The sequence below is a fragment of the Aythya marila genome (genome assembly GCF_965140915.1).
Source record: "Aythya marila genome assembly, chromosome: 3".
NCBI lineage: Eukaryota > Metazoa > Chordata > Aves > Anseriformes > Anatidae > Aythya > Aythya marila.
Genome location: NC_139044.1, coordinates 32,813,469 through 32,827,266, shown reverse-complemented (window position 1 = coordinate 32,827,266; position 13,798 = coordinate 32,813,469). Strand labels below are relative to the sequence as shown.

Here is a 13,798-nt window from a genome sequence, read left to right as displayed (position 1 = left end):
ACTAATGTTTATATTGCAAGTTGTCAGTCGGGCAGTAAATCATCTCCGGAGCTGCAGAGCAGCACAGTTCTCTCCATCCAGCCAGAGCCTTGACGACGCTGCGCCCTCTTACAGCCATTTCAGACTCACCTAGGACCCTATTACAGAGGCATCATTACAGGAGGGAAAAACAGATACACTCACAAGTAGGTTCTACAGAAATTATGCTGTCTGGCCTGGCTGACTTGCTTCCAGGAGTCAATCCAACCTGGCATGAGAAGTTTTCCCAAAATTACACTCCCTGCTAGCCCTAGAAGAAAGAGGATTGAGCCCTACGCAGACATCTAGTAACACACTGTATTTGCTAGCAAAATGCAGTTAGCTGTGAAAATCCCTCTCAAAATTTTCACTTCCCAGTATTTGCTTAACCATAGCGCAAGCAATGCCTAGAAACTCAGTTCTAGAAGTTCAAATAGTTTGCACACTTCAGCGCATGAGATGCTTTCTACTCAGAAAAACAAAGGTAGGAAGTGAACTTGAAGTCCATTCTAAGGAAGGTTACTTAAAGCAACTCTAATTTAAACAACTATCCTGCCATTTTCCATTACCTTTCCCCCATTTGACAGTCAAACGGAAGGGGGAAGAACCCTTAAATAAATAAGGAAAAAGCAATAAATAAGATATATCAAAAAAAAAAACACAACAATGAAAATCAGAATAGTAGAATCAACTGCAATCACTTTTCACTCATCTGAGATTAACCAGATTTCAAATCACCTCCCCAGAATATTTTTAACTTCCCCATCAAGCAGCAGCAGAGCCCTCGCTAATGAACAGCAAAGCTGCAGGATGAAATCTGATTTAGGAGACAATGAAGCAAGGCGTCTTTGGGAACTGCACAGAGCTTCTGCAGCGAGACATTCCTGGGTCTGAACAGTTACCTTGTGTAGCACACGCTAAAATAATGGTCGAAAATCTCACTGCCACAGTAATTATCTAATTATTGTCTTGGGAAAATAGCTTGTATTCTTTTGAAACAAATGCTATGAAGTAAAAACTCGCCTAAGGCTTTTTATGAGCCTAAGTATAATTCCCCAATAGTTAGAGAAACTACCTCATCTGTCGCTTGATTTCAGAACCATTCACATGAGCGTTACCTGAACGCAGCTGGGTAACTGAGACTTTAAGCGCAGGAGAACGGAAATCCACAGTTAGGATTTGTACACTGCCAAAAGCAGCTTTATTGCACAGACAAAATACAAATACAGAACTCAACCCAAGACCCAAGAGTCACTGTGGACTCTCAGTTCTGAATTTGCTGACCCCTAGAAATCAGAAACGTGAGCCAGTTCTCTCTTGCCACTAGCAGCAGGTCAGAACGAACCTCTGCACCTAAAAACCAGCCCAACCTGTGCAGAAAAAAAACCTTAAAACCTTACTTCCCGACCCTGAACCATTTCACTTTTTAATCGTTATTCTCTCAGTACCACACAACCTTTGTGAGAGCCAGTAACCCTTCACTCACAGCACTTACACCTGCCACAGGAGGGTTACGTTGTGCCCTGGAGCACACGCTGTTCCAGACCAGCCCATAAGGAGGGTACCCACACACAGATCTCTGCGTTTGAAAGACCTGCTCCTAGCTCTGAAAATCCTCCCGGTCTGCAATTATCTCCAGGAGTTCCCCTTGCATTTAGGCAGAGATTACAAACACCCTCTTACATGTATCTCCATACAACTGCCACTGACCTTTATCAGCAAATCGAATGCGTGCCTGTGTGATCCTCTTGATCCTCAACATGGACTGGACAAGACTGCAGGACACAGGCTGTGTTTTCCCTAAATTGAGGCTTGCACTACAACATACTGGATCTCACCTGAATAGCCTTAAAGCCTCCTGCCAGCCACCTTAAGGGCTAAAGTCCACTACGGGACTGTAACGTGGAAAGGCCAAACTCCACACTCACTCTTCCCGCTTAGAAGCGAAGGTGGGGAGCACAAATTGCTTCGTCTCACACCTGGAGTAAAGAGACAGCACTTACCTGCCTTCGCATTCACAAATAAGACAGTCCTCACCTACAGACTGCATGACCTTTCCAAGCAGCCCACTCTCCACCAGCTTAAAATCCTCAACTACCAGCCCGAACCAGAGCAGCTGGGGTCCCTTTTTCTAGATGTGTCACAAAAGGAAAGGTCATTAGGCAAATAAAATAGTAAGCAAGTGGGATTCAATACCTTGCCTCTGACACAAGCCAGTACTCAGTGGTTTAGAAGATAAAGCAAGAAGCCTGAGTGGACAATTACGGAACGATTTGTCCCTTTCCCTAACCTTTGCCTGTTGGAGATTAGGTTATGTCTGAAAAATATGCCTTCTGAAACAAGTTCTTTAGCGAGAGCAAGTCTGAACATTTCCACTTGTATAAATGCTTGATCTCTCCTGAATCCCGCTCGGCGCTTAGCCTCAGCACTATTATGTGGTAGCGAATTTCCACAGATTAGACATCATGTGAAAATACTTTAAAATCATTACTCAGTTTGATGCCTATCAGTTTTACCGAATTGCATTCACCTCAACTGAAGAGCACATTCCAGTTCCTTCACCTCTGCGCAGCAGTCTTCCTCAAACTTGGCAGCCAGTGCCGCTGAAAAGCAGAGGAAACCGAGCCCACCCAAGTGATGCTTATCCTGCATTCCAGCTGCTGCAGTGCTGCTCTCCCTCCTGCACAGCCTTCCACGCTGTCTCCTTCCTAAGCACTACTCCCACGAGGACAGCAGAGAGGGTGGCTCTTGGCACTCTGACTAGGAGACAGCCTGCGAGCCGCTTGCTGCTCTCCGCCTGAGCGTGTTAGCAATGAGACCATAAACATCCGGGCAACAAAGGGAATAATTGCCTAGTCCGGAACAAAACTAGGGGGCACAAAAGACAAAAGATTAATTAAAGTTGTAAAGATTCGGCCAGATAAAGCATTACAAGCCGTGGAAACAGGAAACAGCTCCTGGGAAGGGAAAAAAGGGGTCTCAGAGGGGCTACTTGCCTTAAAGATGTGGCCTGACTTAGACTCCCCAGCAATTTCATCGTGCTACAGCACTTGCAGGCCAGTGGAACATGCAGGAGTCTACTTCATTTTGAAGTCAGCTCTGCACACTAGGTTATCTTAAAAGGTAAGATGGGGTGGGAATTTTGCAACCGAAAAAATGAAGAGTGAGGAACAGGAATGATCTGAACACATTCACACCATCTCTGGCATCTCTGTTAAACCTCACAGTTTAACATTCTGGCCATCATTCCCCTCCAACCTGCTGTAAAGGTACTTCAGTTTTAAAAAGCAACATTCTTCCTACCTCTGTTCCAGACCCAGCCAGTCTAGAGTTCGGAAAAAGCCCTCAGGTAGGGGAACTGGCAGAGAAACGTGATAGACAGTTTCTTGCCTAAGGCATTAGCCCTATTTGCATAGATTATGCACACAGTTCCTTTGCACTCCTATGTAAAACGGGTATTAGAACCATATTTTTCCAGTTGCTAGTTACTTGAAATACACACCTGGCACAACCACACAAGGTGTCACTCACAAAGGGGACATCTTCCCAAACAAAGCTTTCACGCTAGGAGAGCTTCAGGACCTTAAATTACTCACAAAGGATCAACCAAGTCCAACAGCCAAGGAAGTTTGCTCCATTCATTATGCAAATGCCTGTTCCTGACAACAATGGTCAAAAGAGGAGAGAGGAGTAGAAAACATATCAACTACAATCTTCGTTTCTTAGTGGAGGAATCCTGCCCTCAATCAGTATCACGTGCAGGCTCATTTGAGACTCCTCCACGTAGCATTTCTCCCAGCAACAAGAAAAGCAGACAAAGTACACCATTATTCTTGTCACACTGCGCTGTAAAATTTGGCTCTTGCTAACAAGGACGCAAGATGGTTATTTGTTATGACCTAACCTCCAGAATTATTTATTGGGACTAGGCTGTAGATGTGGCGACAAGTGGAATTTTCAGGGTCCAGTTTTCAGTAGATCCTTCATAAAACGTAGCAGATGTTTCAGCAGGGTAGGGAGCTCATCTTTGGAAAAATCATAACCTTCCAGGACTCACAAACATCAGGTATATGTCAAACAACTGCCAAAAAATACAGTCACCTCTTACTGAATCTTGCTTATTTTGCTACTGTTGAAACAGTTAGGCATGCTTTACCTTTTTAAAAGCACTTTCTGCACCACATCATCCTCCACAAATCCCTTCTCCAAGCCAGCTCTGGTACTGTTCACACCAGCACTGACATCCATCATCCTGCCCACCTTTACATCTCCTGCTCTGGAACAAAAAGGGGCAGACTCGCAAAGGACTACTCCTCTTTCGAAGGTATAGTTTACTTCGTGCTCTCCCAAAATACCATGCCACATGGTTGTACTTAGAGTGGTTGGGGAAGATAAGAATACAGGATTTGAAAGCTGCAAAGCAAGTGACTTATCAGCAGCCAACAAACTACTTGAAACACTGAAAAAGAATGTAAGGTCATCTTTGGTTCAAAAAGCTGTTTTGAAGAGTCAACAGGTCTTTGCTTGCAACACATCCCCTCCTGACCCAATGTCCTGTTAATATTAAAGATGAAGATAGTCATAGGTTGCACTTTTGAACCCCGCCGGCCCTTCTGAAATGCATTCCCACAACTTCAAGAGCACTGGGTGCCTGGTGAGAAGCAGAGCTTCTGATTACCGCAGATAGGACCTGCTAGCTTAAGTGTTGATGTAACATCTAGAAGCTGAAAAGCACTGGACGCAAAGCACTGTCGGGACACACATTTTCTGCAGTGATCCACTAAAAGCGGAGAAAAGATGTAGGAGTTGTATTAAAGTGATTTGATAAGTAAAAGGGATGGAAAATGTAAAGGACCAAGCTGTTACCTGCCAGCAGCACACCCGTGCCGTCATCGGATTGGTTAAATATGGGTACAAAACAAAACGTGGTTAAAGAAATAACCCAACAGAACAGAGGATCACTAGAATTACCTAACTCTGACACCGCAGCAATTGATCTTCACCGCAGCAAGATCTTCAGAAGAGCGATCAGGATATCACCGTGACTCTGGCTCAGGCCTCCTATAATTATGCAGAGAATACAGCTACATCAGCTTCTTTAGATCTCACGTAAAGAGCACTAATCTAAACCTTTAATTGAAGTTTTCCTCCAAGGGACTCTTACTGGAGCCTTCAGGGTTACTCCCATTTCATTTGCATCCCTGACCTTTGCAGCATGTTAGGCTTGTGTCGGCTGAATGGAGAGAGCACCTTAGAGAGGGCCTGGTTGTCGAGTATGCGGTTCCATAGTGTCGAAAAAATTCAAGCAGAGGGATGAAAGCACAGCCTGACTTGGCCTCAGCTCACTCCTGGCTGTCTTACCTGCTGTCTGATGCTTCAGCGACGCATTGCCTCCTCTCACGTGGGCCCTTTATCCCAGCTGTTTCTCTGAATCTGTAAGACACAGACCAACACCTCTGAAAACCTTCCTCTGGCACCCGACCGTTCCCACCTGGCGGACGATTCTTTCCGGTGGACAACCTCCGCCTGGCGTACCTCAGATCCTGGGGGCTCCCAGCTTCAAACCCCAAATGATGCTTACCAATGCCATGTCCTGCACCCCAAACTGCATCCCCAAGCCCCAAACTGCACCCCCAGCCCCCAACCTCACCTCCAGCCCCCAAACTCCATCTCCAAACCCCAAACTTCACCTTCAACCCCCAAACCTCACCCCCAAGCCCCCAACCACCAGCACTCTGCCCCTTCCTCCACCCCGTGCTGAGGGCGTTGAACTCAGATCCGGACGCACCTCGCTCCCTTTCGCTCAGCTTTTATTTTTATTTTTATTTTTTTTAACATTTCCAGGGGCTGCCCCGGGTGAACCTCCCCCCCCCTCCTCGCCCCGTCTGTCCCCCACACCGAGCCGGGCGATGCGGGAAGCCCCCCACACCGCCACCCCCCTGCCCTCCCCTTACCTCCTACACCCCCAAAACCTCCCCCCAGGCTCCTCCTGCTCCTTCCACGCCCTCTCAGCCCCCTCCCCAGCCGCCCCCGTGCCCCGGCCCGGCCCTGCCCCGAGCTTTGCCCCCGCTTCAGCCCCGGTCCCCCCCCTCCCCCCGGCTCACGGCTTCAGGCCGCCATCTTGGCGCGGGGCAGGCCGGGTAAGCCGGCGGAATCCCCACGCCGCGCCGCGGCCGCGTCATCGCCGCGGAGGGAGGGGGGGTGGGAGGGGCCCCGACCCTGAAATGGCGGCGGGGCGGGAGCGGGGGGAGGAGGGAGGGATGGGCGCTGTGGGGTTAGGGGGGTGTAGGCGGCTTTTTTCTGCGGTGGAGGCATCGGCACCCTGACAAACTGTTACACGTGGGGCTCCCCGTTCCAGCTGTGCCCGTAAATCTCGCAGATGAGGCGAGCCAGCTCGGGAAATAACGCCAAGGGATGTGGCACCCAAGTGGTCCCACAAGCCGTGTGCCTTCACACCGAAAGTTGTCAGGGCTGAGGCGCCTTCATGGGTATTTAGGGACATGGGGTGGTTACACGGCTATTCCTTCAGCTCCCCTTCATGGCATGACTCTTGCTGAGGAAGGATCCAGCCCCTGCTCTTTGCCTGACTTGCCACATTGCTTTCCACAGCAGCCCTAGAGTGCCTTGCAGGTTGCCTTTAAGGTGATGCAGTCACTGCACCTCACAGCAGGGCTTGAGAAGGGGCAGCCCAACTCTTGGGATATGTGGGGAGAAGAAACGGGAGGACTACAGGAAAAAATATTACAGGTTTCAATGGAGTTAAGAGTGTGGGGGCGCTCAGGACCCCAGGATGGGCTCGCAATAACTACAGATGAATTGCCCTCTTTAGGTCTTTGCCAGCCAGGGCAATTTACTGGGAGCCAACATCCAGAATTGCAGCTTCCTCTGCTTGTTGTGTGCCTCAGTCGCTGAGAAACACCCTGACGCTTTGGGGCACATCACAGGGAAGTCAGCTCACCCTCTGCTCCCTTCCCTGTTGCTCTTTCTTTCACTAACAGTTGATAACCACATGGTAGTTCATTGAGCCAAGCCCAGAGGAAATTTGCATAGCTGAGAGAAGTCCTGGCAGCATTTGGATGATATTCCCAAATGTATAACGTTTCCAAGGCTTTCATGTGCACATCCAGGTAGTAAAAGGCTCACGGTGCTGCAAACCGGACCCAAGCATTCTCTTCTCCTACACAATAACAGGCAGGTGCTTGGCAGGACCCTGCTTCCATGACCTTGGGAATATTGTGCAAAAACGTCTGCTCTGCACCCAGCAAGTGCCGTCTGCACCATGCCACACGTCAGCCAGGGATATTTCAAGAAAGCCTTCAATACTTGTGCCCCCATAAATTCTCCGAATCCTCCCTGTGCCGGAGTCAGATAACAAGCAGAAGGACAATGGCTCCAAGAATCCAGGCTGCCCATCTGCTCTCCACTTCCAGATTCTTGCTTCCACCGCGCCAGCTGATGAAATTTTCATAGCTGATGAGGTTTCTCGTTTCCAATGGGCCTTGCTGCCTTGGAGCATTCACAGTTGTGGTCTGTTCAGGTTTCCGTGGGTGCGCTCTGATGGCAGCAATGATTAGAGTCCTTTGGTTTCTTTTGGTGAGCTCTCAGAGTAGGATCAGAGAATCACAGAGGACCTGTGAAGAGGATCTTCAAGCATTTATGAGTTTAGGTGAAATAAGCCCCATGGGAAGGTGGTCTCAGCATTTAATGCTTCTGTTAAACTCAGCTCTTCTCAAAATCAGATCCCAAGGTCACACAGCCAAAGGGAGACAGAAACTGTGCAGTCACCTGCTCTAGGCACTAAAAAAACCCTTCCTCACATCCATAAGTCCTCGATTGCCAATTCCTCTCTCCCTCTCTCTCTCTTCACACACATCCACCCTGCCTTTTCCTGTATCCGGAATGGCTGTGAGCTGGACTTACCACTGCCCTGAGCCCAGAGATGTGACATGATGCGGAAGCATGACGTTGTGTTACATTATATTCATTTATATAACACCATGAATGCCAAAGTGCTGCTCCCTGCTAGAGCCAGTTGCTCGCTAAAGCCTCTGAAGTTCAATTAACAAGCACCAGGTAATCTAACACTTGACTCCCAATAATCCCTTTATTTTAAGGGGCCTCTGGCGGATGCTAAAGCTCTCAGCAAACAATCCTGGAAGTACATTTAGATTCTCTCAAATACCAGCTGAATTTATGACCCTTAATGAAGAGCAGAGAGGAATCTCTTCAAAATACTTTCCAACTGGCAGCACTTTATATAGACGCCTGTAACTGTATAAAAGGAACCCCTTGCGGGCAGGTGCCACCCCGTGGAGGGACAAATGCCTCTGATGTGCCTACAGGCTTGGCTGAAGAAGTTAGGCACCAGAAATAATGTTTCCCCACCAGAAGAAGGCAGTGCAGGCTTGGTCCTCTCAAGTTCCCCACTGACCTAGGTCAAGCTGGGAGGACAAGGGTGCTGGACCAGCCTTTGGTGATATCTGCCTGAGAGACACATGAAGTCCCATTTCCTTCTTGGATGCTGCAGTCAAGAAGGGACTCTCAGGACACGCTCATCTCCTCCTCTGTGACTCCAGCCACCTGAGGAGGCTGTGCAGAGGATTCCCCACGAGCCCTCAGCTGGGAAGCCCTCAGAGGCAGAAGAGGTTTCATGGACAGGCTGAGCCCACCAAAACAAAACAAAACAAAACAAAGAAAGAAAACCAAGACATAAGGGAGCACAGCTTGCAGTGGGATGTGCCAGTACAAGAGGAGCCCAGCACCCAAACTTAGCAGCACCTCAGGAACAATAAGAACATTAAATGCAGGCAGCCTGGGACAGCCCAACGTGTCTCTGGAGGCAGATTTGGACAGCCAAACACACCCTGCCAGCATGTCTGGAGCATGCACCTACCAAAGCAAGACAGCCCACCAGAAAACCAGCTGCTGACAGTACCCAGGTGCATAACTCAATCCATCCTGCTGCATAACAGCAGGGGCTGGGGCTCAATTGTAGTGTGTGTGCCACTCTCCAAAAACACCTGGAGTTTTTTCGTGGGCAAACACTTTGCTGTCAGGATCCCCAGCAGCAATGGCTGAAGAACAGAACTGTGCTGACCAAACCCAAGCAAAAATTAAGTTTTTCTCATGGGACTGCCTCGAGGCATCCATGTTGGTTGGGATGTAATTGTGCCAGGCACTGTACGGAAAGACAAGCAGACACAATATTCTGCCCCCGAGGCCTGAATCTCTTCAATTTCTCTCAAGTCATCTCTGAGCGTACAGGATGGAGGATGAAGGCAGAGGCAGAGAGCAATGACAGCAGAGCCCCAGCACAGGATGGTGGCTCCTGCACAGTGCCCTCATGGTGTTTGAGCAGAGAGGGACACACAGCACGTGCTGGTACTTCACATGCACATTGTGGCACCTTTTCCTGACCTGTTCACCTGGCGGATATCCCGCTCATCAACCCTTCCTTACCATTGCCGCCATGTTTTGTGTGGTTTGAAGTACATCTGCACGAAAATAAAAAATAAAATAAATAGATCTCAGTGACCCCTACTGGCCAGTTCTAACCAGCCATTAAAAAGCGTGGTGGTTGCTCATTCTGACTCTTGCCCTGGGGCTCCTTCTGGCCTCAGTGGCTGGGCTGTGGCAGCCCCCTTGCCCCTCTGCTCTCCGCTCTCCCCAGTGACCAGGTGCCTCCACCTCATACCCTAGGGGGCTTGGTGGCTCTGCAAGGGACCAGTTACAGGGCTGCGACCTTGTGGGGGTGATTCTGACAGAAAAGAGCTGCTTCCCAGCCGGGACCCATGGCACAGTTGCCATTGCTCCCCGGGGTGAGCTCTCTGCATCTTCTCCTCCCCTCCTCGCCCACCTCCCGCAGCGGCCTCGCCTCGCCCCACCAACGCTGTTTGCAAAGCCTTCGCCCCAAGGGCTGCCAGTGCCAGCACGGGTGTACCCTGCAGTGGAGGCTTGAAGAGCAGCCATCCTTCCCTGCCAGGGATTCTGCCTGGAGAATGAGGGGGGAGAAATGGTGCCCGTGCCCGAGGGCTGCTCGAGTGCATGGCAAAACCCTCTCTGGAAGGAGAGGCTGGTGTCAGCCTCAGACAGAGACTCTAGGGGCTCTGAATCCGTTCCCCTCTGTCAAAACTTGTTGAGCTCGTCATGCTAATAAAGCGTTTGAAATGAACAGGGTTACAAGTATGCGGAGGGGAAAAGGGGGGGATGTCTCAGCCGAGCCTGCGCGGGGAGGTGGCGGAGGGCTGTGGCCCAGAGCATGGGGCAGATCCCTCGCCCGCACACGAAGGATGAAGGACATGGACGTGACAGGGTGCCAGGGGGGCACAAAGTGGGGTGCATGAGCCGGCGGGAAGGAGGCGATCCTGCAGCCCTCGCTGGCCTCTGAGGGCAGGTCGGGGACTCGTGGGCTGTTTCGGGAGGAGGCACGTGGCTGCGTGCTGCCTCTCGAGGAGGCTTTCTGCACGCCTGTCTCGCTTCTCCAGCTCCAAGAGCCCTCTTTTTGTGAAGCGTGCAGCGCTGCCTTCCCCGCGCAGCTCTCCTTGTTTATGGGGACGGGTCCAGGCAGGCCGGGGAGGAATTACCTTTCCCTAGGACACGCTTGGTGCTTGGCTGAGCGCACCGCTTCCCTGCTCCACGAGAGAGAGACGTTGAAGGCCAAGGAGACAGTCAGTCTGCAATTAGCCTCCCCCTCCAACCATCGTCCACATCCCCTGGGGCTGGCAATTATGGACTCCCCTCCCTTGCACCCCGGGTTCAAGGCTTTTTAAGCATGGGCCCGGAGCTTCGTGAAATGACCTTGAAATTCCCTGCTCCAGCCCCTCCTGCCAGGTTTCGCTGCAGAGACGGAGATGCGCCAAGCTCTGTAAATACCCAGGAGCAAGCTCCGAGACGAGCGCTGAGGAAGCTCAAAGCGTTTGCTTCAAGAGGCTCCCATTAAACGTTCGCGTGCCTGCTCCCGGTGAGATGAGGGAGGTTTTACTGCTGGAGCTGCCAGCTGGAAAGAGGATGGGAGACGGGCACGGCTGGAGGTGGGCTTCAAGGCACCTCGTGGTGCGTGCCAGCCAGGAGAAGGCCTGGCAGATGTCCTCTGCCAGCCTCTCCTCCCTACACCGGTCCTCTCCGACCTCCCCTGGCAGCAGGAGGTGGGGTGGGAGAAGGGGCACAAGTCCCGAGGGCTGGGCACTCTCGTGCGAGTGACTGTCACACACACACACACAGAGGGAAGCCAAAAAGCACAGGGCAAAACAAGATCCTGCACAACAAAGCCATGGGGTTTTTTTTTGAAGGGGGATGACTCAGTTTGGTGAGTGGTGAGGGCTTTTCTCCAGCCACCCTCCGCGTACACCTATCTCCTTCCCCTCCCCTTCGAGTCTGTTTGAAGTTAATTAGCCAAATCTTTTTATGTTGATTTTTTTCTCTTTCCTGGTGGCTCTGTCCTGTCTCAGATGGAAATACACAGGCTGTACCTAAGAAATCCATATCTCACGATAACATTTGACTTGAGCTTACTTTTCCACCCCTGCCAGCAGGTTTGGAGGCCGGCGGGTCCTGAGCTCAGGTCCACGACAATCGGCACACGCTGTCCTGGATGTGGAGGATCTGGCTTGCTGGAGACAGCCAGACCGTAGCTTGCCTTAAACTGCACCCATGCAGGACACAGATCCCTCTCGGGGAGCAGCCCTGAAGGTGAAGGACTCCCCGCAGGTGGCTCAGGGCTGAGAAGAAGCAGCGAGAGGCTCGGGGGGAGGCTGAGGCTTGGCTCTGAGTGCTGGGAATTGCCTCACTGGAGCATCTCATCGCACCACTGGAGCAGCCAAAGTCCAAGCCCCTTGGCTGTGGTGATGGGAAATGTCCTTTGGGTGCCTCCTCGTGTCCCTGGTGTCCTTCTTCTCCCAGGGCCAGGTCCTCCTGGCTCAGGGGAAGGTGCACTCTCTGCAAAATTGCTGAAGGAGCTGCCCTGATGGAAAGCTGCTCCCTACCCACAGCCTAGAGGGTTTCTAGCTCTTCGGGGCTCATTACTCTTTATTTTCATTGTCTCTAGAAATGCCCTGTCATTTTGGAGAGTCTACTGTCTCAGCAGGCCGCCAAGGATGCGAATGAAAAAAAAAAAAGACACGCTGAGCCTCAGCAGTGTTCCCAGGGACTTCAGGGTCACGGGGAATGTGACACTGGGCTTGGGCGACATTCCTGGAGGCTTTGGGGAAACACAAAATACGTCCTGGGGTGGTTACCCTCACTGCAGCGCTGAAACAGAGGAGGGTGAATCCCGGGGCAGTTCCCAGGGGCCGAGGCACCCCTTGCAAAGCCACCAGGGCCGAGGGAATCAGATACTTCCCTTCCCGGTGCCGTTCCTGATGGAGAGACCTAGGAGACCTAGGAAGGTCTGAAGGGCTTTTGGAGCCAAAAAGAGAGAACCTGGGCAGGGTGGGACAGGATGGCTTCACCAAGACCACAGGTAGGCCTCTTCTGCATCGTTCCCCGGATGATAGATCACTGAAATGGCCAAAAATTGCCAGGGATGAGCCAGGAGCTTCTCCACCCTCGACCTTCACCCCCCTCTGTCGCCCGCCCCCTCCGCATCCCCGCTGCAGGCGCAAACACCTACTGCCCATGGAAGCTATTTCTAAGCAATCCCGGGCATCTGGGGAATGGGGCTGCGGACAAATATCGGGGCGGGCGCGCGCGGTGAGCGCGCACACACACACACACAGACATCCCCGCAGCCCCCGTGCTGCCGCAGAGTCAAATATAGACCTTGAGGAAGGGGGAACAATGGCCGGGGTTGGGTTTCACTCAGGGCTGCGGGGCCAGCGAGCTGCTGATGTTTGTTGTGGGCCGGGGTGGGATGGGAAAAGCCAGGGGGGTGGGATGGGGGAGAACATTTGGTTTAACCCCGAGCCCCCGGGGTTGGTGGCGTGCGGCGGGCGGGCGTACGGAGGAGAGGGTGACCCCGAGCCCAGCATCCTTGCCCCTGATGTCCAGCTGCCTCCAAGGCACAGGTTGCAAACGCTGGAGGAAAGGCGAGGGCTTCCAGCCGGCACTGACAGGTGATTTTTCCATCTCGGTGGACATGGCAAACTGTGGGGAGTTGGAGTGGGGTGGCAAAGGGCTGGCTGGAATCTGGTTCGGGACAGCCAGGACCTTTGAATATGGCAGAGTAATGCGGGAAGGCCATGCAGGGTGAGGAGCAGCGCGGGCAGCTGTCCTTCCCAAGGTTTGGTGGCCCTCTGCATGGCTTCGTCTTAGCGTCGGGGCGTTGGTGACCACAGCTTGCGAGTGGCAGCAGGAGAAGCATTGGGGGTGGCTCTCGTTTGTTGGGGTGGCTGCCCCAAGCTGCCCCCTGAAGGCCTGGGGGACATCTTCTGGGGGACATCTTCTGGGGACAGCTTCTGGGGACAGCTTCTGGGGGACAGTTTTACTCCTCTTGGGCCATTGGCTCCCTCTGAGGGGCTCGACATTGAGGCCTGGCCTGTGCTGCATGTGGGGGGTACGTGGGGTATGTGGGGAGTGTGTGGGGTGTGTGTGGGGCGTTTGTGGGGTTTGTGTGTGGTGTGTGTGGGGTGTGTGTGGGGTTTGTGTGTGGTGTGTGTGGGGTGTGTGTGGGATTTGTGTGAGGTGTGTGGGTTGCGTGGGTTGTGTGGGGTGTATGTGGGGTGTGTGGGGTGCATGGGATGTGTGTGGGATATGTGGGGGTGTTTGTGGGGTTTATGTGGGGTGTGTGTGAGGTGCGTGGGGTTTGTGTGAGGTGCATGGGGTTTGTGTGGGGTGTATGTGGGGC

General features: G+C 52.0%; 1 protein-coding gene across 3 annotated transcripts in view; it reads right to left on the bottom strand.

Moving 5' to 3' along the window:
* The window catches only part of TJAP1 (tight junction associated protein 1), a 34,577-nt gene extending 28,398 nt beyond the window's left edge, over positions 1–6,179 (bottom strand). For all 3 annotated transcript variants that reach the window (XM_082755558.1, XM_082755560.1, XM_082755559.1), the window contains exons 1-3: positions 6,123–6,179; positions 5,380–5,451; positions 4,990–5,079 (exon numbers count right to left, since the gene is read on the bottom strand). The gene's annotated coding sequence lies outside the window, so the exon portion shown is untranslated. The remainder of the gene's footprint in view (positions 1–4,989; positions 5,080–5,379; positions 5,452–6,122) is intronic.
* Between the last annotated feature and the right edge of the window lie 7,619 nt (positions 6,180–13,798).